Source organism: Scophthalmus maximus, chromosome 14 (assembly GCF_022379125.1).
Source record: "Scophthalmus maximus strain ysfricsl-2021 chromosome 14, ASM2237912v1, whole genome shotgun sequence".
Classification (NCBI taxonomy): domain Eukaryota; kingdom Metazoa; phylum Chordata; class Actinopteri; order Pleuronectiformes; family Scophthalmidae; genus Scophthalmus; species Scophthalmus maximus.
In genome coordinates, this window is record NC_061528.1 from 11,733,047 (window position 1) to 11,760,321 (window position 27,275).

The 27,275-nt window shown below is 41.4% G+C and overlaps 2 long non-coding RNA genes across 12 annotated transcripts in view; one reads left to right on the top strand and one right to left on the bottom strand.

Annotated features, from left to right (window-relative positions):
• The first annotated feature begins 76 nt into the window (after window positions 1-76).
• LOC118320349 lies at window positions 77-27,002 on the top strand. Of its 6 annotated transcripts, XR_004796294.2 has the most exons (6): window positions 150-383; window positions 706-769; window positions 942-1,016; window positions 17,173-17,237; window positions 17,338-17,450; window positions 23,861-27,002. It is a non-coding gene; the product is annotated as an uncharacterized LOC118320349 (long non-coding RNA). The 6 variants fall into 6 exon arrangements; XR_007032079.1 differs by lacking the exon at window positions 17,173-17,237 and having other exon boundaries at window positions 77-383; window positions 17,338-17,468; XR_007032081.1 differs by lacking the exon at window positions 17,173-17,237 and having other exon boundaries at window positions 77-383.
• Window positions 2,677-27,275, bottom strand: part of LOC124850981 — a 146,711-nt gene continuing 122,112 nt past the window's right edge. For 2 of the 6 annotated variants that reach the window (XR_007032070.1, XR_007032074.1), the window contains exons 17-22: window positions 16,414-16,464; window positions 13,668-13,700; window positions 13,242-13,450; window positions 8,487-8,630; window positions 4,898-5,011; window positions 2,677-3,029 (exon numbers count right to left, since the gene is read on the bottom strand). This is a non-coding gene — a long non-coding RNA (uncharacterized LOC124850981). The remainder of the gene's footprint in view (window positions 3,030-4,897; window positions 5,012-8,486; window positions 8,631-13,241; window positions 13,451-13,667; window positions 13,701-16,413; window positions 16,465-27,275) is intronic. The other 4 variants (XR_007032071.1, XR_007032073.1, XR_007032072.1 and 1 more) reach the window with 4 other exon arrangements.

A 27,275-nucleotide genomic window follows, 5' to 3' on the forward strand; every position in this document is an offset into this window, starting at 1 on the left:
TCTAAGTGCCGTTTACAGGAACAAGTCGCATAAGTTCCTGATGCTGCTTTCAAACTCGCATTGAACATTTTCCAAAAAGTTTTGGGTCACAACTTTTTTTTCCCGGAGGCGCTGTATGTGGGCTAGCGGGCGCTTTACCCAGGCGCCACCCCTCACCTGAATGTTCCGGAAAAGCCAGGACCATATCCGGTCCATAGATTTACTATTTCCGGTCGCGTGCTACACAGGTGAACGGCATATTCCGGACAATTCCCGGAGATCATATCTGAAAACGGCTTCAGAGACATATCGTGTGTAACGTCAGGACGTGGAGGTGGTTTAGTATGGCCTTAGTGTAAACACACACAAAGGCCATACCTATGTCATAAATAGAAGTGCAACAGGTAAAAGACTCCCCTTGTTTTGTGTTTATTGTGATTTTGTGTCTCTCCAAGGTAATTTTTTTTGTCTATTTTTGGTTGTTTAGTCTAAATTCTCAGTAGTTTGTGTCTCTTTGTGTCTGTGGTCATCTTTTTTTGTATTTTGGCATCGCTTTTTGCTCTTTTTTTATTTCACTTTGTGGTCATTTTGCTTTGCTCTGATGATCTTTTAACAGAACTCTTTAACTTTAACTGTCACCTCATACAGAGACTCTAGTCCTGGGACCCTTCAGTAATCTTACCCATGACCTTGTGACATTGTTTTTCTTGCCTGCTTTTTCCAAAGTCAAGATTCAAAAACATGGAAAAGAAGTCCTGGAGGAAAATTTCTAGATGCCTCTACACAAAATGTAAATAATAACCCATTCATCTCACAATTGACTCCCTCAGTTTGAAATACAATTAAATTTTAAATATTTGAAATTTTTCAAAAGGTATTTTCCGTAAATTGTGTATTTTATTGTCTATCTAGTGTTTTTTCCAAAATATGAAAAATCTCTTCAATTATACTTATTTCTGCAGTTTCTGACAAATGGGCCATTCTCTGTCAGCTGCTGAAGATCATGAGATGTGATCCACAGCTACCAACCGGACCAGGTGAGTTTGTTTCCTCAATGAATGAGCGGACCTTGGATTTCCATGTTAACTGCTGCATTCAAAGGTCAAAGAACAGTCAAGCTCAACTATTAATGCACCTTGATAGTCTGTATATAGACAATCTGTGGTCAACATGGATCAGAAGTCCGGCCTGGTGTCCAGAACCATGGAAAGTTTGACCACCCACACCTCCTGCAACTGAACCAAAATGCTGAAGTGATTTAATGTGTGCCGTGTCAAGCTCAATTAATGCAACAAATTTTCTCAACTAATGAAATTTTAGCATTTCAAGGTTGTAAATTGAAGCCATTTCTTTACTTGACGAAAAAGAAAAAAAAGTGTGTCCTATGGTCAGTGTCGATGTCAAACTGCGAGCCACATGCTGAGCTGCATGTGCAGTTTCACAAGGACTGATGGGGTTTAAGCCTGAAATCTTTTAGCTGAGACACACCTTAAAATGTAAGGCAGGGCAGGGTCAAGTTTATTAATATCGCAGCATTCATACAAAAGGCCTTTCTATGTATTTTACAAAGGCGTGGGAATACAAATGAAATGAGACATTAAAGACCTAGAAATGAGACCAAAATATGATGTTTAAAAGAAACTACAACAAGGCGATTCAAAGTGCTTTACAGGGGGGTAGAATAATCAAAAACACCTCAAATAAGTCCGTTTAAGGAACGTTATAATTGCATTAAAAAAATAGAACAATTGTTGGATTGAAGAAAAAAAGGTTGAATATGTGATTTATAGGTAAATCTCAACAAATAGTACTGATTTAAATGAACTGACAGTCTGAACAGAAAATATAGCATAACCTTATTCACCACTGTGATTAATATGGAGTGTATGTGTGCTGTCGCCAGACAGGTCAGACAGGTCGGAAAGGTGAGTCAGGTGAGCTGATATCAATGTGGACTATAAATGAAGACAGACGGGGCAGAATCCAGAGGGTTAACTGACCCAGAGATGGCACAGTGTGATTTATTGGAAGTTGACATCACAAGTTATGAGCCCACAGTCACGTTTGTCTCTTCATACTAATTCATAACATGTTGGACCAAAGAAATGGACCTAAAGTTTTCATTTAATAATAGCAAAACTTCACATTCCATGAGCTAAAGTCATAAAACTGTTGATGTTTTTGACAGCAGAAAATAATTGCAGATTATTTTCTTGTGAGATGACTCATTGATTAGTTTTGTGTGCCAGTATTAGACATTTTAATTCATTTGAGAGGGATGGAAGGTTCCAGTCAAGTTAGCATATGGATCTTGGATTGTGCCTTTAATGATAAAAAAGAAAAAGAAAAAAGAAACAACAACAGCAAATGTTAATATTTTCTGGTTTGGTGCGGATGATCCGGCAGACAGCATCTGGAAGAGGACAATAACCCTGTAGAGCACTTTCATATGACTAGTATTACTACTTTTCTTCTACTACTACTACTACTACTACTACTACTACTACTATGAATGGAAACACAATAGATCCCTCAATGAATATTTGAGTGACATTACCAATATTCTAAAAGACACACAACACACACACATAGGCACAGGCACACATGCACGGTCGCATTTGTAAAACCTGTGTTACTGCAGCCATTAGGCAGTGATTAGTGAAGACGACGACAGGTTTTCCTCTTCATCAGCAGGCCTCTCCTGGGAGTCCCATTGGCTCCATCCAGCTTATTAACAGCCCCCAACACGAGGAGGGTGGGGGAGTGGTACCTCCCTCGGTGGCTGCCCTTAGCCACACTACACACGCTTTCATTAGTGTGTTAGCTAAATGATTGGCCTCAGGACAGCCCCCGAGCCCTGCAATGCATGTGTTCGCTTATATGCTCCATCCACTGGTCGATTTATTAATTTATTCATCCGCTTCTGCATTCGCACTCAGTAAGGCCGTTGTTTGGTACATCTGATTGGATTTCCTCTAAACTGACAGGACAAACACTCGCACCACAGAGGTGGAGGAGCAGTGAAAGTCAATGACCTGTGTCCAAATTACCTGAAGTGAAACAATATGCAGACATTAAGGAATCCTTATGGTTCTTACAAATATAAGCACACAGTAGATCTGAAATGATTCATCAATAAAATGATTAGGCTGCAACATTTGTCATATTGGATCAATTGTTTCAATAATTTTCCAAGCAAAAATGTTTTTTTTTTCTTTTCATTTTCTATAATATATGAAGACTTGCAGCTTTTCTTTGTTTGATTCAACGTCAATTGAACATATTTCAATCTTGATTTGTCAGTCAGACTTGACGAGCATTTTAAAAATGTCATCTTGGTCTCTGGGAAATTGTAAAATTTCATAAACCAAATAAATATTAAAGAAAACAATTGTAAGTTGCAGCCCAGGTAAACAGTAAAAGCTGAAGATTTCTATTTGATTATATTTTTGTGAATTTTAATTCAATGGCTAACAGTGTATTGGGGAGCTAATACTAAACCTCAGAAGTTCTCTAGATGAAATTATTTTTATAGACGCAACTGAAAAAAACCCACTTGAAAATTATCATAATGACAGTTCTTCCCTGCTAAAGACCATTAACTGTGCCATATTGAAATATGGGGCAATATTTCAACTCCTGTTGACCCCAATACAATAAAGTAAGTAATTGTGATGAGTGTAAGAAGATCTTATGGGTTTCTACAAATGCCATCCTGTCTAGAAACACTATTGTAATGTACATGTACCTGCTTTCTCAATGATCGCAGTCATAGTTTTTAAGGCTCACATTTCCAGTAGTCAAGAGTTTTCAGAGTGGTGGCAAGAAAGTTCAACACTTAATCCAACAAGCATGAGAAATAATAACCTTTTTGTTGTAAATGACACCTATAACACAAACCATCATGGTGTCTCCCATCAGAGGGATTACACAAAATGAAGGCAAATGGAAATCTTGCACTGACACTGGCACGTGTAAACTGAGTAAAATGTACTTGTATGATATCTTTAGAACATGTTAATTAGACCCTGGAATTGAAATTACAACAGTTGGTCTGTGTAATTTACATGGAGGTCATGTTGTGCTAATATGGCACTCGTTGAAATAGACAGCCAGCAACAATATGGCTAAGTCTGACCCACTGACATTTCCAGCTCCAAATTATGCACATTGTGTGAATTAAATTAATTAGGGAATTCATTAAGAAATATGGCTTGCGGAAACGAGTGTAATATTTAGTTATGTGATGTAATTTTCTTTCATTGTTAAGCTAATTTGTTTCATAACACTTCCTGCGGTAGTTTCCCTCCCTGCACTAACTATGATGTATATAATTTGTTAGCCATTTAATTAATTATGATTAGAATTAGTGAATGTACAGCCTGTTTTGACAGATGGTTCCCATCAGGGAGACCTTTGCACAATTAACTTATAATCAATTACATCCCCTTCTTTTCCCCCCTGTTTGTTACATCTTGAAGGAAAAATATCCACAGCATATGCATCAAATAAATGCTTTACTCTGAAAACATCAAATGAGCAATTATCTGCAATTTGCTCAATAACACAAAGCAGATAAACGACTTTGATTCATTTCATGCTTTGTGAGATACCTGCGAGCTCCCGTGGACCACTCGCTTAGTGACCGTTTCATCAGAGTTTAATTGTTCTGTTTTGCTCCGTGCCTCCTCTGTTCGATGTGTTTCTTGGGTTCCTCAAATCATTAAGGTTTCTCCCACTGAACGAGAGCAACCATAAAATATTTATTGATAGCCTTACTGCAGATTTGCTTTACTGCAAAATTTACTCTTTAGCAAACTGTTTGATTATTCCCATAAGTGATTAGAGTGATTTTGCCGGTTGACATATTATGTTACACGTATTTTTGTAATTCCAAAAGATTTTTTTGTTGCCAAACCTGTAAATGAAAAAACCTGCAAAGCCATCAGTCTGCCCTCGGCTGCACTCGCTTTAGTCCACAAGATGGCGCTTTAGTTCTGCTCATGTTGTGCACATGAGTTCCTGGAAGAATCTGCAAAAAAGATTAATATTATTTTTTATTCCCATTGAAATACACATATCTATCTTTCTATCTATCAATATATCTATCTATCTCATACGTTGAAAACAGTAATTTGTATTGCGAGGTCATTGAAATTTTATGTAAATCTATGATAACCATAAGAATTATCATCATATCATAATATTACACAGGTGTAAGTAGATAATTCCCTTTCCTGCTTTTCTTCAGGCTTGGAATAAATAACTGCAGCAGAGCAAAACAAACCATTGCACCTTCGGCGGTGTCCAGGTGGAAAATTCTCTTTATGACGATGTCTGTTTCTTCAAGATCCACAGAGGAGGTAGAAACAGATGAACGGTTCCGTGATTTTGCTCTGGTCGTCAAGAATTTAAATTTTTTATTTAAAAATATATATTTTTTTAAATAATTTTATTTCTCTTTCAGAGAATAATTTTGGTCAATTTCATTTGACAATCTCGCAACATGTCTTTGTTATTGCTGTTTTTTTTTTTTCTGTCTCCGCATCAGTGATCAGGCTGTGATTCATTCTAGTCTTTTTTTGTAAGAGCAGAAAATTTCAACAAATAAGTTGAATAACGTCCCTGTTTAAGAACTGCTTTTATCATTTTTTTTCCAGGTGACATGAAGGTGATACTGATTTGGCTCCCACTGGACATGACTTAATGTCTGACATAAAAAATAACTACATAATTTGTCTCAATCCAGAGGGCTGACTTGGCATGGACAGCAGCAGTCCTAAATGTCACCCTGTAATGAGTTCTGGCCAAAGGTACACAGTTAGGACAGTGCCCGCTGGCACCTGGGATGCCCAGTGGCTAGCTTTTTACCCCACAGCCATTTGGACAACCCCAGTTTTCTTTGTGACCACCGCTGTACACGATTTGCATCCGAACAAAAAGTTTTTAGCATTTTAGCAAGTTTCATTCATTCCCTGGCCATGGAGGACGACAGAATATGTTTAGTTAGTGCTAAAACTGAGTCAAAAATAACAAACAATATGTTGACATAGAGCAAGAGAATAGAATGAATAAAAACCTGCAGGTGTCCAGAGATGACTTAAAATTACATCTAAAAGAGATACATCTTTAAATCAAAGAAAGTGGAGAAGAACAGATGGAAAAGATCTTCGTTGTTACACGTTGTAACCGATGACTCACCTCTGTGTTTTATGTGGATACAGGAATGTGTTGATTACATGGGATTAAAGTTACAGCAATGATCATTTAAGACTTTGAACGTTTCCTATCAGAAGGAACACAGGAAGACTCTGAGTTTTGAGGAAGTTGACTTCTTTTGTTTGACTGCTATGAGACCTATCAGCAACACACCGGGTTTATTATCTTACAAAGGCGCCGGAGATGAGGGAACACTGTATCTAAATTAACTTTTTCTATTTCCCGGTGAATGAAATCAATTCCATCCTTTTATGTTACTTTTCATCTGCCTTTTGTCTTGTTGCGGAATCTTTTCTCTTTCTCTCTCATTCATCTGTTTTGCCCTTTCCTTGATCTGATAGCATTAAACATATAATTAAGTCATAAAGGAGGGGACTGATGAGTGTAGCAGATGGTAATTGCGTCCTACATTTGAATGAAATGATATGCATTGCTACAATTTACAGCCTTCGCCTCATATTTTATTCAGCAACCTTTTATCTCTTTTCCTGCAGAATTATTCTGCAATAAATTTAGACATCTTATCAATAGCTGGAGTGATAGTGGCAGAAACATGGGGAAAAAATGAGCCTCTGCCGTTTTATGCTGTTTAAAATAATTTTCCATAATAAAGGAGCTATCAGAGCTGCTCTATCACTGTAGAGGGGCGGATATACCTATTTCTAGTAGGACAGCACCTGGCTCATGAACAAGCTGTCAATCGCCTATTAGTCAGAAGAAATGTGAAAGGAAAGAGGGAGAGAGAGAGTTTTCAGTCAAGTTCAGTTGAGGTTTCCGAACCTCACACGGGGGAAATTAAACAAGTAGATTAACTTGCGAAACCAGTTGCAAGTTATGATAATTGTCCTAAAAAATATCTGATTTGTTGTATGATATTCTTTTCCTGATATAATTTTGCTAAGTGCAACTTAGACCGAGTTACAAGTTTATTAAATTGTCACTGCACTGAGATTTATCAGCTGTTCAATTCAATTGCACCACAAGCCATAACCCCAAAATAAATTAAGAATAAAAATACTTGAGAAAAAAAACCTTGAGAAGTGGCTGTAATATGGAGTAGAGTGCAGGCCTGTCGTGTTATATTTAGCAATGAATACACCTATTAGTGAGCGTATTCAACAGTATGTAGGAGTGAAGAAGGCAGTGTGGCGTTAGCTCATAATTCACCAGAAAACCCAAAACAGCAAGTTAAATGGATTAAGTTGTGCCGCTTCATTCCCAGGCAGATTTTGTCAACGGAACAGATGCATTAGATGAAGCATAGAAACGCAACTTTGTCGCCCTACGTTCAGATGGATCCCTCCGTCACAGGACCATTTGTACCCACTTCAACATTGAAACTTTGCTCCTGTAACCGCAGCGAGCCGAACAGTTGAGTGGGGGAAGTGCCAGAAGGAGCTTTTTGTTCCACCGACATGCTTCCCTCTCACCGGTCCCTGGTGAAGTGCTGGACTCCACTGATATTTGAGAACTGGTAGCTGGGGCGATATAGGTTTAATTCTCATGTTGCCCCCCGACCTGCCAAGTACAGGCGTTGGGTGCCAGCTGGAAGGCTTTCATATGTTGCTGTGCAACGGTGGGGGCAGAAGAGAGGAGGGCAAGTATACAGTACAAACACAAGTGTCTCTAGACCTTGAAGGTGTGACAGAAGTGCATTCCACATCTAGACACCCCAGGCACTTAGCGTTTAGTCATGATGCAGGTCCATTACCTTTAAGTACAAGTACTTATGTTTGGTCGCCTGTTTTTACAGCCCTGCTAGCTCGAAAGGAATCTACCTGGGGTGACCCAACTCTATTTATTGATGCCTCCTGAGTTTCCACTTGCTGGTAATAGACTGGAAAACACAGATAATGTGTTTGATCGATCAACGTGAACAAATTTCATTTGTTGGGATCAATAACAGTTTACAGTTGACAGAGCCCCAAAGAACTACATTTATTTGAGCCTTTTGATTGAAGCTGTCCTGGCAAGGCGGCAACGCGAGGCGCTCCAGACCGGGCCTGTGTGGCAGGCATGGACTCTTCTGTTCTATTATTGCCAGCAATCTGTATTTAAAACTAATATCAGTGTGTGCTGCATGGCTCGGGGCAAAAGGCACCAAACAATAGAATGTGAAAAATAACAATTCCCTTACATTTTTCATTGGTATCCATTTTTTTCATTTGAGGGTGTAATGATTAGATTTTTCTTCTCCAGCAGCATGATTTGTATTATGTTTTCACTGTGTTCAAAACATAATAGAAAAGTGATGTGGAACCAAAGGGAGAAAGAGGAAATTAACTGACGTGCAGAAGAAAGACGTTTCCACGGCTCAACCTTTTGCGGTTTTCTTCATGTTTCTGCGTTTCATGATCATGCTCTGTGGAACGCCCTGAAGACATGAGAGCCCTTGCTCTGTGTCATACAGTTCCAGGCCAGGCCGCTACCTTCTGCACACACAGACAAAACAGCATGAGATGGGAAGTCCACATGGATAAACATTTACTGTGTTAGGTGTTGCTTCAGGCAAGTGCTATTCAGGGGGAATTTACTGTGTATACCGGTGTTACGGCAATAACCTTCCTATGGAGGTGCGTTCGCAAAGCTCTTTTCTCCAGTGTAGTAAACGGGCTCAGCATGAGAGACTGAATATGTATAGATGTACAGATATTTGTTATATTTTAGAAAAACTTTTTTATTATTGTCAACAAATCCAAAATTTTGAGTCGGTCACACACAAACCATCCTGAAAATACCCAAAAGCTGTTTTGGGAAATGACTTAAATTAGTATAAAGTACACATTTGTGAAGATTTACATCTTCACCCAGAGTGAACAGGCTTGGCGATGAGAGTGATGGGCAGGTTAGCAAAGTCTTAATCTCTTGAGAGATGGACTAACAACATTTTAACAGAAAGAAAAAAACGAAGACTAAAACTCACCTGATCTTTTAACTTAACTTAAAAAAGCAAAAATACATTATTTTTTAAACCTGCTATGGCATTCTGTAAGAACACACCTCTGATACATTTTCACCTTTTACATAGATATTGGGAACTAGTTAGCAAACAGTTGCCCATTTACACATCCTACAGATATTGAGTAGCAGCTATATGATCCTTAATGTTAATAACTAGTTTGTAACTGCATCTGTCTGCCATTCTTATTATGAAAATAATGTATTGCACCGTTTTGAGGATTTACATTTTTGATATTTCCATGGCAGCCGACAGCAACATGGAAAATGTTCACAAAGACCATCTTACTCTGTCATTCCATGAATTGAACGGTTCTAACTCCCTAACATGTTCCTTTACTGTATAACCCCTTTTCAGTGCTGCAGACTAGAACCATACGGACCAGTGGTGGTGTAGACGCTGGAGAAGGTGGCACCTTTGTGCAGTCTGCTCCTACTGCAGGCTGCGTGTGCGACTGTTCTGTGGCTGTATTCACAGGGAAGGGCACGGACTTGGATTGGGGGACAATGCACTGAGACTGCTGGTCCCTATGCCTTAGATTTGGCACAGGTTAGGGAGAGGCATGAGATGCATATTGTTTGTGTTCATTTGAATAAGGACAAATGTCAGATTTCCATGGCTCCGGGCAGCTCGCATGTTAGATGATCAACTCTTTTGGGCCCCTGGATGTGGGGTCATCAGTAGCGCTTCCAGGTCACTGTCACTGCATGCCGGTTTGGGGCCATAATTGACCTTTTGACAGAGCGCAGGGAGACAGCCTTTCTCTGAGGGCAAGAATAATCACTTTAGATTTACTTGTGGCTGTGCTCCTGTTGGCTAATTAAAATCTTTGTTCTATTAAAAATCTAATTTGTGATGTAAGAAAAATGTTTTGTGGTTATTTGTTTGACTTTTCATCATTTGTGGTTTAAAAATGAGGAAAACGGCTGATAGAACACTGATAGAAATTACTGTCGAGTCCTTTTTCTACATAGAAAAAATTAGATTTATCGTATGAAATTATATCTGTAATGGTATGATGAAAGATTGGCGGATGTCAGTGGATCCAGCAATTTCCGCTGTTTGCCATGACTTGATGTGAGTCAGTCATCATTTACTTTTATATGTTTAGTTAACATTTCTGTTATGTGTGAACAAATGAGTCAGTACTTCTCATGGCATACTGTAAATGTGCCATCATTCCCTGTGCGTGCGTGCGTGCGTGCGTGCGTGCGTGCGTGCGTGCGTGCGCGTGCGTGTGTTGCTGCAGAGAAAGGTTGAACACAGCCCATATCCCATAAGTCCTTGAGCTCCCTCAGGCTCCTTTCCGGTCCAGGATCTCCAAAGAAGCGTGTGTTCACCCTTCACTGTGCCTGTTATTCCTCACAACATAGCACCCACGGCCATGTCTCTGTCTTCATGGCCCTTAACATTAACTTTCATTCACACCATGTACTCTGTACAGGATATATAATTTTTTTTTATCCCCCTTCCCATCTTATTTGTTTCTAGTACTCTTAAATTCATTTTACAATATTCTTCCTTCTCCTGCTGCTGCTTCTTCTAATTCATTTGTAACAAAATGATGACATGCACCACTGTTCATTCCTCAATTCCTGAGCTTTATAACGTATTACTTTTAAAACACGACTTCCTTCACTTACACAAAGCTTTCAATGCGAGAGAGTCTTAGTTTTTAAACATCATGTATCAAATCCAGCTGCATGAGTGTAGAAAAATGCTCCCAGCATCTTTGCTGGGATCTTGAGAGTATTTACAAAAAAAAAAGCAGCAAGAATGCCATGGGCCAGGCCTTTGAGACCAGGGTATTACATTATTAATTAAAATACAAGTCGCCTTTTTGCCCATGGGTATACAATGTAACACACTTGATTGAATCAGGTAGTGGCAGCCCAGGCCTTTTGTATTTTGCGCTTGAAGGGACGAGAGAAATCTGAGCTCGGCTGTATTACTCTTCACACAAAAACATGTTTTGAGAAACGGTTGTGAGCTGTCATTGAAAGCTGTGGCAGATTTAAAATGCAGTTAAATTCCCATGCAGTAGCTGGATCCATCAACTACCGCCCCCCCCCCCCCCCCCCCCCCCCCCATAATGTCGAGTTTAAGTAGCTGTTGGAAAGTTTCAGTAACAGTTGTTTTCTTCGATTTGTTATCTGCATCTGTTCCATGAGACAAATTAACCTTCAAGTTACTTAGCATTTGGAAATATACGTGGTGAGATGTAGATACCTACCTGTAAGGCTATTTGCTTCATTTCAGCTGCCTTCCCTATTTAGTGAACAAATTCTTCTCAATTCAAAATGGATCCATTGATTTAAGTAATTGTAAACTTATCAGGTATATTTTTTATCGGCCATTATTTTTCACTTATGTGCACTGTAGCATTTTTTGAATTACCGCCTTGTGGTTGTCCGCCTCAGCCAAATAGTCATGCAGCAGGGAATATCATCATCACAAGGTCATCACTTCATCAGTTTGTCCTGTTTTGTCAAAATTAGTTAATCATATTTGTGTAAGTGAACTTTTTGGCAAAAGTGAATAAATTCCCTCCGGGCGGTTCACAAGAACGGGACCGGTGTGAGGTCACAGTGGCCTTGACCTTTGACCTTTGACCAGCAAAATCGTATCAGTTCAACTGAAGAAATTCCCCCAAGGTGCTTCGGAGAGATCATGCTCACGTGAACAGGACGGACGGATGGATGGACAAACGCAAAGCATAATGCCTCTGGCCATGGCTGCCGCCAGAGCAGATGTGTAAAAATATCCATACTTTAAATTAGGGATGCACCTAGTGATTATTTTTCATTAATTGTTTGGTCTATTAAATCGAAAATAGTGAAAATCCCATTACAATTTCCCACAGCCCAAGGTGACTTCATATATATATATATATATATATATATATATATATATATATATATATATATATATATATATATAATTTTTAAAGCAGTAAATCCGCTGAATTGAAAACCAGTGGATATTTAAAAACATTTTTTTCACTGACCTCTCAATTCATCGACTGGATCCTTCCTCTCTCCACTGAACCTAAGCTAAGCGCACACTATGTGCTACATCTGGCGAAGTTACGTTTGAAACTTTAGTTAATTTTTTTTTGATGTACCTGCTCAACCTCCACCTGCCATTAGATGAATTCTTTGTCCTTAATGAAGTTGTGTCTCCTCTTAGGCCACCACAGGGCAGGCGGTGCTAATAGTTTTAGCAGTGTGATACCTTGATAATTGGAGAACACCTTCAGTCCGCTGTGAAAAATCTGCCAGTCCATAGGCGCTGTCCTTAACATCCATGTGTCATTAAAAAAAAAAAAAAAAGGCATGCCGACCAAGACAAAAGCGAGCGTGGATACCATATGCACCCTAGACTATGATTAAAATCAAATACTCTTCGTCTCATTTGTGTTTGCCATTATCCCACAGTACATTGTTTCTCGAGCATGGCGCCTACTCATCCACACCTTTTTGCCTATAGTTTGTCATAAAGTGAGGACAAACTGTAGGAGTCTCCCTTTATCCTCATTAAGGCTCTGTTCTACAGAAGTGTGAATATGTAATCTCATAATAAGCGCCCTGACAGAATAAAGTTGGTCCCAGTTCTTTTAGTGCTGGGGTGGGAGTGGTAATGGCACCCAATGCTGGACAAGAGGTGACCGTAATGAATGAATGTGTGTGTGTGTGTGTGTGTGTGTGTGTGTGTGTGTGTGTGTGTGTGTGTGTGTGTGTGTGTGTGTGTGTGTGTGTGTGTGTGTGTGTGTGTGTGTGTGTGTGTGTGTGTGTGTGTGTGTGTGTGTGTGTGTGTGTGTGTGTGTGTGTGTGTGTGTGTGTGTGTGTGAGTGAGTTAGTTAGTTAGTTAGTTAGTTAGTTAGACAGCGAAGGAGAGAGGAAAAAGGTTGTGTGTGTGAGTGAGTGTGTATGAGTGAGAGAGGGAGAGGGAGAGAAAGATAGAAAGATGAAAACCCTTTATGTGCTTGGCCATTTCAAGAGTTAGCATCTGGGGTAAAACAGTAACTGTGCTCCTTTTCTAATTTCTTCCTCTCCTCTCCTCCTCTCCCCTGATTCCTACTGACCTCCAGTCTAGGTCTGTTAGATGTAGTCCAGGTCATAGCAGACAAACGAACGATGGAAATATCAAAGCCAGCCCAAGGCCTTTACATTCGGGTTTCTGCTCCAGGTAATCAGTGTGTAGATCAGTGGAGAGCACAGCTGAGGCCTTGTCTTCTCCTTAGTCTCTCTTTTATTCCCGTGTCCTCTTTTATGGGGCTGAATTCACCGAGTGCTGTCGAAAGCAAATCACAGGTTTGTAATTATGTCTTAAATACTGGGGATGTGCATCCCCATCACTGAGGCAAATGCGGTACAGATCTCGATGCATCCGTCTGATACATTAATATGAAGCAACTGCTAATGCATTACGATAAAGTAACCAGTACAGTGTTGCAAAAAAAATGAAACAGGGAAATTGCATGACGAACTTTTATTCCGGTGCATCTTACCATCCCTGCTGTATACTGTGCGACGACTGATATCTGAAGAGAGAATAATGAGATTTCATTAGCTGGAATAGTGTTGTCAGTCGACCGGTCGTGTATATGAAGTGAGTGGAGAGAAGCAGAGAGCTTTGGAATGATGGCACCGTTTATCCATTAGACATAGACCCGAATCCATCTGGAAACAAAGTGTCTGTCAGCGAAGCCGCCCAATTGTTTGAGATCGCGGCCGGCTGTTCGGCGCGCGGCGTCCTGAAGTGTATCGAGAGGCACAGCCGAGTGAGTCGAATAGTCTGTGGTCTATTGATAACTCGCGCCTGTTTTAAAATCCTGGCACAACAATGTAACTCGGGCCTCGTGTGCTCCACTGAGCAACAATACCTTCTCTCACTGGCAGCTTCGGCGTACTGATGACAAACAACAATAAAGGAGCTCTGTTTTTTTCCTTTTTTTCTATGGGCCTCTCATTCCTGGCACCTTTTGATAAGAATTTTTTTTTAAGTTTATCCACAGATATGCTCTGGATATTTATTGGAAATTACTAAAAAAAATTTTTTCTTAAGTGTTATTGTTGTTATTTTGATAAACAAAATCCCTTTATCGAGGAAGATCAATAGACGGCTGTTAAAAGGAACATACAAAGGCTCACTTAGCAGGGAGCTACCTATCTTTATTTCTATCTCCTCTTTTTCTACCTGCCCACATCCGTGCACACACACGCGCTCACACACTGGCGGGCTTCGTTTCTCCTGCCTCCCTCCTCTCCCCGTCTGTCTCAGAGTGTGTATATGGAGCTGGTTGGCTGGGCCAGTAGCTGGGAGGTATGGTGGAGTGTAAGCAGTGTTGATGTGGATGGCCCCTGGTCAGAGGCCAGGGCCTGGCTGTTAAAACGCAGCCTCTTTTGTGCGTCAGAGCCAGCGCTGCCAGTCCTGTTCCACCCCTGTCGCTAGGGGTGGGGAGGCATTTACCCACCACATGCATTCATTCCATTGGCATTGCTTGATGCAGGGCTAAATGGCATTGTTACAACGCGCCTCTGAGAAGTGTTGACAGGTCCATATGCTAATTTTAATGAATACAAGGGAGCAGTGGTTTTATTCACCTCAACTCCGCCGCAGAATCCTATCTGCACCTCGACTAGCAAGTATAATTGCGGCGAACTCAAATGAGCTCATTAGGAAATGTATTGAATTTACACATTATTTCCAGTAGTTAAGCTGAGTTATTTTCCCTAAGGACTCAATTACACACTCATTTGTGACTCAGGTAAATGGCTTTCTGTGTGTGACTTTTTCAACTGCAAAATTGTAGTCACTGAATAATTTGCAACAAAGCTGTTGTACACGCACATCTATTGACATTCACTTGTGTGAGGATTTCAAAATGGGGGGGGGGCTGCAGACAAGATAACTGCTCACTTTTGTTCCTTTATTCACTTCATTTGATTAACTTATAACATTTTATTCATTCTTGAATTATTCGAACATGCGCTCATTTGTCTTCATCTGGGTTTCCTTGTAATGTTTTGGTTCACAACAGCCTTGTTGTCTTTCTGACATGTAATTTCATCAGTGAGCGTGTAGTTGAACTTTATCTAGTCAAAAGTGCGAGTGCAAGTCCTTTTTCACAATGGGAGAAGGGACAGAACGCGCAATCTAAAAAAGACCTGGTGAGTCAGGGTTCAGTATCAGGGATTATGCCAGCCCACTGCGCACAGAAATGAAAGTGAACATTCATCGAGTGACTCACTTCTTGAACCATGTCCTCCCTGAGCCACAATGAGGAGATTGTTGGAGGAGCGGACATGGTGTGGAAACTATGTGACAAAGAGGAGTGCCCAAAATTCAAATTGCTCATCAAATTGCTGTTTGTTCTGTATGAAAAAAGGCCTGACTTGCTGGAAAACAACAAAGAATTTTGGATGGGTAAGCATAAGGGTCTCCACAGAGCTCTGTATCATCCAGCTTGTGCTGGATGAACTAAAGTGACTCTGGCTCTTGGCAGTCTCAGGCAGTTGTAGCAGACTTCAGTGATCAAAATGTTTCTGTGGATGGTCTGGTATGCGTGAAATAATGTGCCGTAACTTGGCTGGGATCTCTTAATGATTAAAAGTGCGGTGTACTGCAGGAAAAACAACTGGTCCGTCCACACTCTGGGTCTCTCCTCACTTTAGTGGCTTGTATGTTTTGGAGTGTGACATGAGACGATGGAGAGGATGACTTGTCATAAAGGTCAATCCCCAGATTCAGATTCACAAACACATGGCTTACTCCTTACGCTGCTGTGCCAGCAAGATTTCCAGGGTATGTAAAATTTAGTTTTCATTCTGTGCACCGCCATATTGTGTTTTTTTTTTAATTTTTTTGATGGTATTATGGTATTGATGGTGTTGCGGTCTGGCTGTTCTCGCCCATGGAGTGGCCATAAGGGGAGTGGGACTGGGCCTAGTGCTGCCCTGGACCTGGAAGCCTCGGTCCAAACACATCCTCTGCACTCAGCTGTAAATATCACCAACAGCTGGTGGCACACGAGTTAGTCGTGCTTAACAAATTACTGGCCTTCACGTGGAGGGGCAGTGGGCTTCACTTGCCTCCCTGCCAACCAAGTGGCCATATAAATCGTCTTCATGGAATTCGGTGTGGCAGTGTTGGGGAAAGAGATAATTGTAAAGTAAAAATCTATAGTGCGATATTTGAAGACACATTCCAGTTAGAAAAACCCACATAAGGTCAAACTTTTTGGAAACACAAACCTGTTTGATCCCACACGTCTCGACGCCTATACTCCTCACAGACACAGAGCTCTGTTCAGAGAGATAGGAATTATCAAAGTCACCTCTGAGCTCAGTAGCCTGTCTAGTGCTCATGGTATCACACATAATGACATTCAGTGTAGCCCAGATCACATTTATGATAGCATATTTGATACAGCTGTACAGCAGCAGAGAATAACGCCGCTTAAAAGAACAAACCCCCTTTTTTTCCCCAGTTTAAACACAATCCATTTTCCAGTGTAAATCACTTGTCACTCTATTGCAAATGTAACTGCTCTGATCTGAAAGAGAGAGGTGGGGAGAGAGAAAGAGAGAGAGTAAAGATTATCTTTTGGGCCATTTCACTGGCACCGTTGCGTGACAGAGACTGACAGCTCTTTCAGATGACTGACAGGTGTCCTTTGAAATGCCGGTGAAGCAGCTTCTGTTCAGACTGTTGAAATGCATATTTGGAGCTCTTATCATAAAGGCATGGATGGCCCAGATAGGTGCCGTTAACATTGCAAATGGCTCCAGAATTATTCATTGTCAGTGCTGCGGGAAAGAATGGGGGGGGTGAAGTTTGATTATTCTGCTCACACAATGGCAGGGTGCTTAATGATTCCTCTCCACCTTGGCAGCGGCATGTGCCGACTTCAGGCGCTAGCGGCGGGTGACACAGGTCTGGCCAAGTGTTAGAGCAAGATCATACGTCCGGGTCCCATTTTAATTTCTAATACATTAATCTTTTCCTCACAGATCCTCCATGAATATTCCAGGGCTCCTTGTTTGTCGGGATGGCTGTCTCGCTTTCATCTATTCAGGTGGTTTCATTCACTGTGAAAGCCAGCTAAATGGACCCGATCAGTCAATGACAACCGGGATACAATAGAGCCCACTAACACGTCCCTCTTCTCCTTTCAGCCTTCTGATAGACAACCCTGACACCTGCTCCCAGGGGAGACCCTCCGCCAAGTCAGTGCACTGTTCCTTGAGAGACTTCCCTTACTTTATCAGCCCATAAAGGATTGTCACAGGTGACTATATCAGCTGAGGTATGGAGCTGCTCCCCCTGACCCGCCCCGGCGCTGTGCGGTCGAGGCACCATGCTCCGCATCACAAGCGGATTACGGTGGCTTAAACGCTGTCATACACGCAGACTCGGTGCTCCGCACTTTCTAAAAATGTTAAGCCTTTGTTCTCTTCCATTAATTAGCATTGTCTTAAGTTCATTAGACCACTGCTCATGTTGTTCCTAATGAGGCAACGTAGACCACCTACATCAGCCGTAGCTTTGTAGAGCCTGACCTTACATTGGCTCCTGTGCTTTCCTGTCTATGGTGTAATGACATGCACACACTCGGGGATGCAGCCGAGAGTGAAGCTCACAACTCATTAATGGTTGAATTATCGAAATGTAATGATCATTAAAAAAATAAAAACAGATAATGTTGAGGCGGACAACGCAAAATGCACCCTAGCATTAATATGCTAAAAGAGGCATGTGTATGATTTTTCTGCTACACAGCCGGAGACTACGTTTACATGGACAATATTCTGATATATGTAATCAAATTTTAGCATTTTGACCAGCACTATGTTTATTTTTTTGCCACTGCGCGCCCACCTACACCTGCAACCATGCACCTATTGGACGGGCCAGCTGTCACTCACGCTGTTTCCACACTCTAATGTATACTGTGCTTTATCGGCTTTTTAACTCTAAATGAGACCACAATTTACAAAATGAACATCATGCTGTATTGAAGAAGACTTGAAACTAGCGATTGAGACCATAAACTCAAAATGTTTACTGACGTTATAAATCAACTGAGACGTAGGATAATTTTCTCAAAGAATTCCATAGAAATTGACTTGTTTTTGCAACCAGCGAGTCGCCCTCTGCTGGTCATTCCAGAGAATACAGGCTTCAGGCACTTCAGCATTGACCTCTTTTCCCAGACCCGGTGACTTTGTCCATTTTATATACAGTCTATGATAATGTCATGTGGACTGTTAAAAGATGAGCTTGACTGTGTGAGATTAACATATTTCATTGGCTTTGAGAGCAGCGTTAAAGTTTGTTCTTCTTTTTCAATGGACAGTGAGCTTGTGCTCGCTTCAAATGAGTCAAACCTCCCTTTTTTTCCACAGCAGAATGAGGCTCACAGGGGCCTGTATTCTAGAGCGACGCCACACACGACCATAACTCAACACAGAGAACACTTCAACAGCAGAAACTTAAATGTACATTTGGCATATATGGATATTAGAGGTGTCAAGCCCAGCGATGTAGATTGGGTGCCATTCATAATTATGATGTCTGATTTTGGCTGAAAAGGGGATGCTCTGGAGAGGAGGTGGGGGAAGAGGAACAATATTTTAAGGGAGAAGAGACAGCTTTCTCCCTCAAGGAACATCTTCACTGACACTGGCTGCTGGAAAATTGGGATTTATACTTCCTGTTTTCTATTAATATGGATATGACTACAAGCATTCCCGTGTCGTAAAATTAGTATAGCTCTTGCAAATTGCAATTACACGTGTTGAGGAGAGAAAGGTGATGTCCATTCATTTTTCATAGACAAGAGAACATGTGAGAAAATTTGGAAAAATATCTAGATTAAATATGACCATGATAAGATGTGATTCTGTCTCCGCCGAGCGTGTCAGCTCAGTGTGGCAGAGGTACCCGTTTGTCCTGGTGGCGGGTTAACGCACTAGGACACTTTCCCTTGCTTCTCATGCAAGGAAAAAAAGTAGAAGGAAAAAGCAGATCAAATAAGCTGTGAAACATTTCCTTTCTTCAAGTGCGAAGACTTGGGAAAGGCTTCAAAACCCAAAGAAGTCATCCAAACATTCCCTGCGGTCTTCCTAAGGGGCTTGTGGAGGGCATTGTTGAGCAGAGGGCACTGGTGAATGTACCAGCAAGGTGAGGGGGGGCTGTACCTCAGGAATACCCCAACTCAGCAGCGGTGATCGGCTTATGGCTGGTGCACCCTGGCACAGCACTTTCCTCTCCATGAAACTATGTAAGCCATACAGGGTAGTGGTTATGTAGTACATTCAAATGGACGGAGTATTAATATAAGTATTCATTTTGCTGTCTGTACGCAGTATTTTTTAGTCAGACCATTTGACATATTTTCATATTATTTTCCAGCTCTGGCTAAACTATAGTGTAAAAATATCACAGTGTTACTTCTTGACCAAGCACAATAACTTCCTGGCCTGGCTGGCAACGTGACATTGTCCCTTTTTTTTGTAGGTATTAATAAATTGAGATGTAAGGTGTTAATTATTTTTATTTTTATTATTATTATCCCACATTTCCCCATTGTGGGATGAATAAAGAAATATCCTATCTCATTTAAAGGTGCTTTACCTTTGGACAGAGACAGACTCACTGTTCCTCCTGATTCTTAGTCCTAATACTAAGGTAACTGTACAGATATGAGAGTGGTATTTATCGTCTCATCTCAGTAAGTCAAAGAAAAAAGAAATAGTTAAGAAAAATCTCAGTGGGATTGCTGCAATACAGAATAGTTTCTAATTCATTATCTTAAATTGAAAATCAGTTCTTGTCCCTTGTGGTTACTCCAAAAGTAGTTCTTTTTTTCTTCTCCTTAGTCTCCTATTAGTGTATGCCCACAGTATTAGAAAACAAATGCACCACTGATTTATAATGAGACATGCAAGCAGCAGCATTTACCTGGCACTGGGGCTAACTCTCTCTCTCCACAGCCAATAGAGAGGCTCTGGAATTGAGGCGAGACATTAATTCATCGTGTCAACCTGTCCCCCTGGAATATTTATGATGCTAAATACATTTAATTAGGCACTGGGAACTCTGATGGGAGAGAAAATGCACTGTCAGTAAAAGAAAATAGAAAAAAAGAAAAGATTTTGTTACCTCTAATGCTGATAGGCTGGTAATGCTGCTTACTCATTCTCGGCGACAGGAGGACCAAACGCACAGCAGAGGGAATTTGAATAACTCAAAATCATTTGTGGCATGTTCATTACAGTGCCATCATGGCACCTGACGAGGACAGTACAGATGCTTATTGAGAGGAGCACAGTTTTCCTGGGCGGTAGTCGGCATGCCTAAGCAGGCAAACTTTTGCTCGGAATACAAACGACATCTTCAAGTTTAAGAGACAGACAAACAGAGCAGCATATCGTGTGTGTTATGATCATGATGATGTTTTTGTCCTTCTTGCAGGAAAAAACTGATGGTTTTCTCCTAGAGTTAATGATATTGTCTATTAGACTTGCATCATGCAGTTCCTGATTTTTGAAATAAGAACTTTTCATTTACATCCTGACAGTTAGGGTAAAACATAACAAAACATAATATTAATTATGAAAAACATGAGTGTATACATTGAACTATTGTATTTTCTAAATATAGCAAGAACGACTTGGCCGGCAGCCTGGTCAAAGTGAGACATCATGTCTGTCAGTGATAAAAAAACACACAAAAAACACACAGCTACAGTAAATAATAGGCAGTTTCCATCTTGACATCTGTCATCCGAGTGGAAATGGATGGGGAAATGACCAGCTCTCTATCGGCCGAGCTCTGCCTGTGTCACTGGCTGAATGATGCAAATAGAAGATAATATCAGTGCTATGCTGAATGGCATTACTCCAAATCTAATGTCATTAAAAGGGTGGGTATTAGCTCTGCTGTCTGGAGGTATAGTGGTGTGGGCCGCTCTGGCTTGACTGACACACAGATTAAGTGCAGTGACAGGGAGCACAATAAAGTCATCAGAGAATGTGACATGTCAGTTAGGGGGGGATGACGGGATGAATTGTCACTCTCTGTCAGAGCCCATCCTCTCCCTTATCCATGATGTCCCACACACCACCGTGGGAACAGAGGAGAGCGCGGGCGCTTCAGACAAATATTTATTCAGATAGAGGACAGGTATACCCACTCAGGCTTTCCTGTTCACTGCGTGTTTGCAAATTTACTCCCAGAAGAGGCGATGGTAGATGGGAAAGCCATAATGTCTTGTAGCCGTAGCCTGTTTTTTAAGAGCCATCCGCAGAAATTCTGTCCGTGTGATATTTGAGTAATGGCATTCAAATAGCACTGAACATATTCTTCAGTTTGTTATGGGGAGTGGACTTTGTTGTATCCTGGCTTCAGGCCACATTGTTTAAATTCAAAGACGATATTGAGAGTGTATTGTCTCCAAAGATAAAATGAAAATGGAAAGTCAATATTCCTGCAGTTTGAGCAATATATGCATAATCTGGAATTACTTATGGAACGCACAGAAACAAACAGATTTATTTAATGTATGACCAGCCAAGATGTAATGCCTCCGTTCTCTGAGAGAAAAGAATAAATCCATGACGTACCTTTATGTCAAGCAGCCTAAGGACCTCCGTATCGTTATGGAGATGGAGTATCCATGGGATTTTAGAGTATACAGTCTGGCCAAAAGATGGCAATGTTGCAGTGCTGAATTCCAAATGAGTTTTCTACTTTATGCCCCCCCCCCCCCTCACCCCCCCTCCCATTACACTGCCGGCCACTGCCTACCCCTGCAGCAATCGTCTTTCCAAACTATCCCAGAAATTTGTCACCCTCAAAGGGATAAATTTGCACTGAAGTGTAGGAATAATCTCAGAGTCGAACACTAAAGTACCACCAGAAAAGTTGATTACATAGAGGACATTTGAAAAGACAAAGTTCGTTGTGATGGGTCGAGGGAAGTGGGCCTCGATGCGTTGGATGCACTTTTGTTATGTCATGTTGGATGTGCTGCTTTCCCCTGAATGAGGAAGCTCTTTATAGTTTTCAGGTGCACGTTCCATCAGAATTTAGTACTATTCTCCCCATTATATTCTCTTTCTTCCTTCATTTCCCAGTGTTATGTTCTATCACAGAGCAATTGACTGTGGCTGTGAATAAAGAAATTATTTTGTCCTTTACAAACCCAGCGCTTAAATGAATTTAGTTTAGCTAGGATCATCGCAATTTGCGATCAGAGAATTTTCCGTTGAGTGTTTCTGAGTAGCTGCAGACAGTAGGACGGCATTTCAGTGCATTTGGTGCAGTCAAATAGACGCCCCGCAGGACAGCAATTGGAAAGCTATTATAGCACTGAAATACTTGAAATGTGCCTCTGTACAGTAAATGGATAATGATGATATGTCGTGTATTGAAAGGGTTAATACAACAAGTCTGCTGCAAATAAATTGTCTATTTGCCACTTTCATCAGAATGACATCCTACTTAGATGCTTGCAGAAGGGTATTGAGAGAATAAAAAAACACAGTTTCATTAATTAAAGAATAGAAGAAAGTTGAAAAATAAAAAAACAACAAGCCCACAATGTCATTTTAACTTTGTACACCTGGTTGCAGACTCTTGAGTGACACTTGTTTGCCCCTTTGTTTTGAAGGTAGCAGGAATAGAACGCTCTCCCATGGCCACTTTGCTGGTCTTTATTATTGGCTTATTGCCTTAAAGCTGTCACCACTCAGAGCATTCCTCCTCTCGGGGGACTGTCTTCTGGGACTGCAGAGAGCTCAGCTGGCTGCTGCTACTCGGCTCTGTAGCACACTGCCGCTGTGCTGCTACGTGTTGCATGCACCCCCCCACACACACGACACCCCCCTCTTTACCTTTAAAACATCTGTGTGAGAAGTGTTCGAGTTAACTTAAATTAGTAAGCCAAAAAATCTGTCGGTGAAATTATTACAACATTTCTACGGCTTTGTTATGATTTTACTGTAACCGTGCCAAAGTCAGCTATTCCACTTTTTGGAACGGCAGTCTTCCCTAAGCTTCGACATTGCGTCGTACAATAGGCTGTGGACGTTCTGCTGCATAAGGTCAATACATATGACCAATACAAGCTGAGTTGCGCCTCCGTCAGGTTGCCCCTTTGCCTTGGGCAACTGTTGTTTATTGGCTATTGCAAGAGTAGATGCCCAAATAAAAATCCAGAGAGACAGAGAGAGAAAAAGGCATAAATATTTGTAATTGGGGACAAGAAATTTAAAAATACATCACGTCATATATGTCAGTTAATATATTTACTGGTACACAATTTAGGTTGCTATTTATAGCTCATATTTTATATGGAATTAAATATTTTTCAATCTCTTGTTTTGGAAAAGCGACACACTGTGGGAGATCGTTGATTTCAGGTGTTCAGAAATCCCAAGATTTAGCGGGAGGGTGTGATTTTCTGTTCCCGAGCCTAATCCCACCATTCCTCCACCTCTCCTCTCTTATGCCAGTCACATTTTCTAATTAGCTTTCCCTGTGGAGGAAGAAGATGGATTATATTTTAATATCTAGGGCCTAAAATTAGTTTATATTTTAGCAAGTTAGCACTTCTCAGAAGTTGATTTACTCTTGAAGCTGTAAAACCCGTGAGCTTGCAATTAATCATTCCCTTTGGTCTCGTTTCTCAAGGAAAAGGAGGCTGCAGTGTCACCGGCTGGATCACAAAAGGTAAACACCTGATTTACACTATTTAGAAATCACCTCTATAGTATTGTACAACGCGTGACACTTGCTCCCTCAATTGTTCCGTCCTGCTCCAGTTATTAATTACAGCACACTTTTAACAAAGCGACATTGTCTATGACTAATCATCGACACAGAATGATTAAAGATGTTCTTCGCTTTTTTTGAATTACTCGCTTCTCCTTCATCCGTGTTCATTCATGAGCTACATGCCACCGCCTCCCCCCCATTCTTGGTCCAGAATTTGGTTCGCTGTTATCCGATTACCAGCGTCCTGAGAGGCTTTCACAGGCCCATCCATCAAGACTAAGGGGTTGAGGGAGAGCGTCGACAATGCTGCTGCAGCGATGTAAAGCACAGAGGAGTCGTGTTTATTAAAAGATAAACATGGTTTTATATAGAAATACACAAGACTTGCCACGTAACATGACATTATCTGAAACTCTGATGTGACTTAAGGTGACAGTTTATTTCTTTTTCCAAACTTGAGGGTTCCTCGAGGATAAAAATATATTCCCATATTTTCAAACTCAAAATTACAATACAGAGATGTTATAAAATGACACCTGCTGCTAACGGCGGAAAAGTTGCACAACACACAGTCGAGTAAAACGTGCTTGACAGGAGAGCAGGTGTACGGACGCAGTTTGTCATCGTGCAGCCCTCCCTCACAGCCACACGGCACGAGGAGAGTATCTCCTATAAGCCTGGATCTGGCGCGGCTTTGGAGTACTGTTTGGTGACTGAGGGAAGAGCGGTGTCAGGAGGATCATCAGTGGCTCTCTCCCAGGGAGATGAGCAGCATAGGCCAATTTTATATGCGGGGCTCGGCCTCTGGGTCTGAGTGGAGGTGGGCTGGGTCCACCCAGTATCCTGGCTTCATTAATCATCCCGCCAAGGCTTACTGGCAAACCCCCTCTCCGCCCTCTCCTAGACAACCCCTCGGATTACACAGAGCCAGCGAAATGTCAGCCCAAATCTGAGTCTTGATGCAGATAATCATTTCAATAATATTTCTCCATTTGTGCCCCCGATGCCAGGGGAATAAAGCTTTTCCACTGTCAGGTAGCATAAGACTACAGTTGGTGGGAATACTTGACTCTGAGCCAGATGGCTTAGCCATGCTCGCAACATATGTTCAACAAGCAGTCCTGTGCCAAGCACGCATTAGGTTTTTATTAATTTGAAGCAGGCAGGAATGCATACGTATATATTTACCTGATCCCACCACTCCTCGCCACCCTCAACCCCCATGCTCCCTATAGAGAAGCTAACTAGACTCGACTACTGTGTGCAGCAAGAACAAAATATGAGCATGGGTCCAAACAATGCAAAAGTAATAAGACATTTCTAGTTGCCACTATTTTAACACGACATATTACGCAAAATGTGTATTTTGTAAATATTACATTGAAGAAAATTAAAATACAATTAAAACATATCTGGTCTATTTTTAAGTGAGCATTAGTTCGTTACTCATCAAAGCCAATTACAGTGTGTATTTATGGCTCCGGCGTCTGCCACGGTGGCGCTGGTTGTTAGAAAGCAAATTACCATTTAGATTCATGAATATGCTTGGGTCCAAGACAAAAGAAACAGTGCTGCATGGGAGGGCAAATTTATTCATTACCACTAAGTTGAACTTCCCTTTAACAGCCCGGTGCTCTGAAATCCTGGGAGTTCTTCTCCCAGTGACTTATGGTAGTGCGAGGGGAGGGGGGGAGGGGGGGAGGCGGCGCGCCGAAAATGTCAATAGAAATAGTAAGTGTGAGAGGGAAGGCTTGCCTAATTAGTGCCCATTTAGATTTTATGACGGCTCTGAGATCTGCTCTTCCTGACAGAGAGCACTATAGTTGCATATTGTCCTAGCCTGAGGGAACCATAGGAAAATCCAGATTTATCGTACCTATCATACCAGCATATTTCATTTGCCATTATGAGATGCCATCTTGCAATGATGCCAGATTATTTATTACAGATTAAATTGTGGGACCTGGGTGGTTGAGGAACATTTCAAAGTACCATTCCTCTTATTAACTTCTTCATTATCTGCCCCACTGTGATGTAAAAGCTCCCTCCTTCCTATCTGTGTTAACAAATACATTACTGATTGGACAATGCTGAACTGTTTTTTCACTCTCTGCGTTTGTTTCCTAACATTAGTGCCGGTGTGCACCACAACTCATTTGTCTCCTCTACTTAGGGCAGAAAGGGATTTCACTTTGTTAAGGCCAATTTCACATAGAAAAGTTTTGTTTCTTTTGATCAGGTAGTTTTCCCAGTTAATTCATAACCTGAAGCAATACAGAATTCAAATAAATATTGTGGTTTGTTTTGGGTTTCAATCCCATGGAGAATTTGATTAATTTTGCAGCCTCATGATGTTTTGAGGTATAGTGAAGGTAGACACATCCATACCCATCTTCCTCTGCAGTTTCCAGACGCCCGAGTGGTTTTTAAATATTTTGTGTATTAGGTGGTGTTTATTTACTGTGTCCCTTAAACCCAAGGACGTTGGCATTTATCCTATTTACACATCAATATTACATCTCCACGAAGGCCTTGAGAGTTGCATTTAAGTCATTGTGCAGGATGGTATTAAAATGTACTCCATACTGTGAGGGGAGCTCATCAGGGAATAGCCGGGCCCTGGACTCCCATTACCCAGCATAAAAGTGTCAGCCACTTTAATTACATTCATGCCTTCCCCAGTCCATTTTCCTGCAGCCACAATCAGATTTCACGCACAGATCTCATGCCTCCGTCTGGACCGTTTGGACATTGTTGGTGGTGAGAGGAGGATCTAAGCATGATTTTTTTTTTTTTTTACAATTTTTTCCATCTGTCATCTGAACTCATGATGTATGAGCAGTGTTTAGACCTTAGATATTTCAGGTGTTTCCAGCCGGTCATGCACTCACAGGCTCGAATGCTTTGTCTGCTGCTCCTGGTCCCTCAATGTGAATTTGAGTATCTGTCGCCGGAGTTGTTGATTAAGTTGGAATGTACAGCCACTAAATATCAGTGCACCCCACTGAGAGTGGAGGAATCGGCTGTACACAGGGCACCCTCACAGAGGAGTGTGACGGCAGAGGGGGTGGGGGTGGGGCCGGGGGTTCAAGTTCCACCGGTCAGACTGTTAGCGAGCACCGAAGAGGCAGTGTCACTTACTGTTTCACGGGCAAGCTTCCTGACCTTCTAGGAGTGAAAGCGAGATCCTCTCTTGTTTATACTCAGCCATGGATCAGTGCGTGGAATATGTCTACATCCTCTCAGCCAATTTCACACAGAGGAGGCGCAGTGTGGGCGGCTGACACAAGCCGTTTCCCCTGGACGACGGGGCCCATCCCTCACGCGCGTC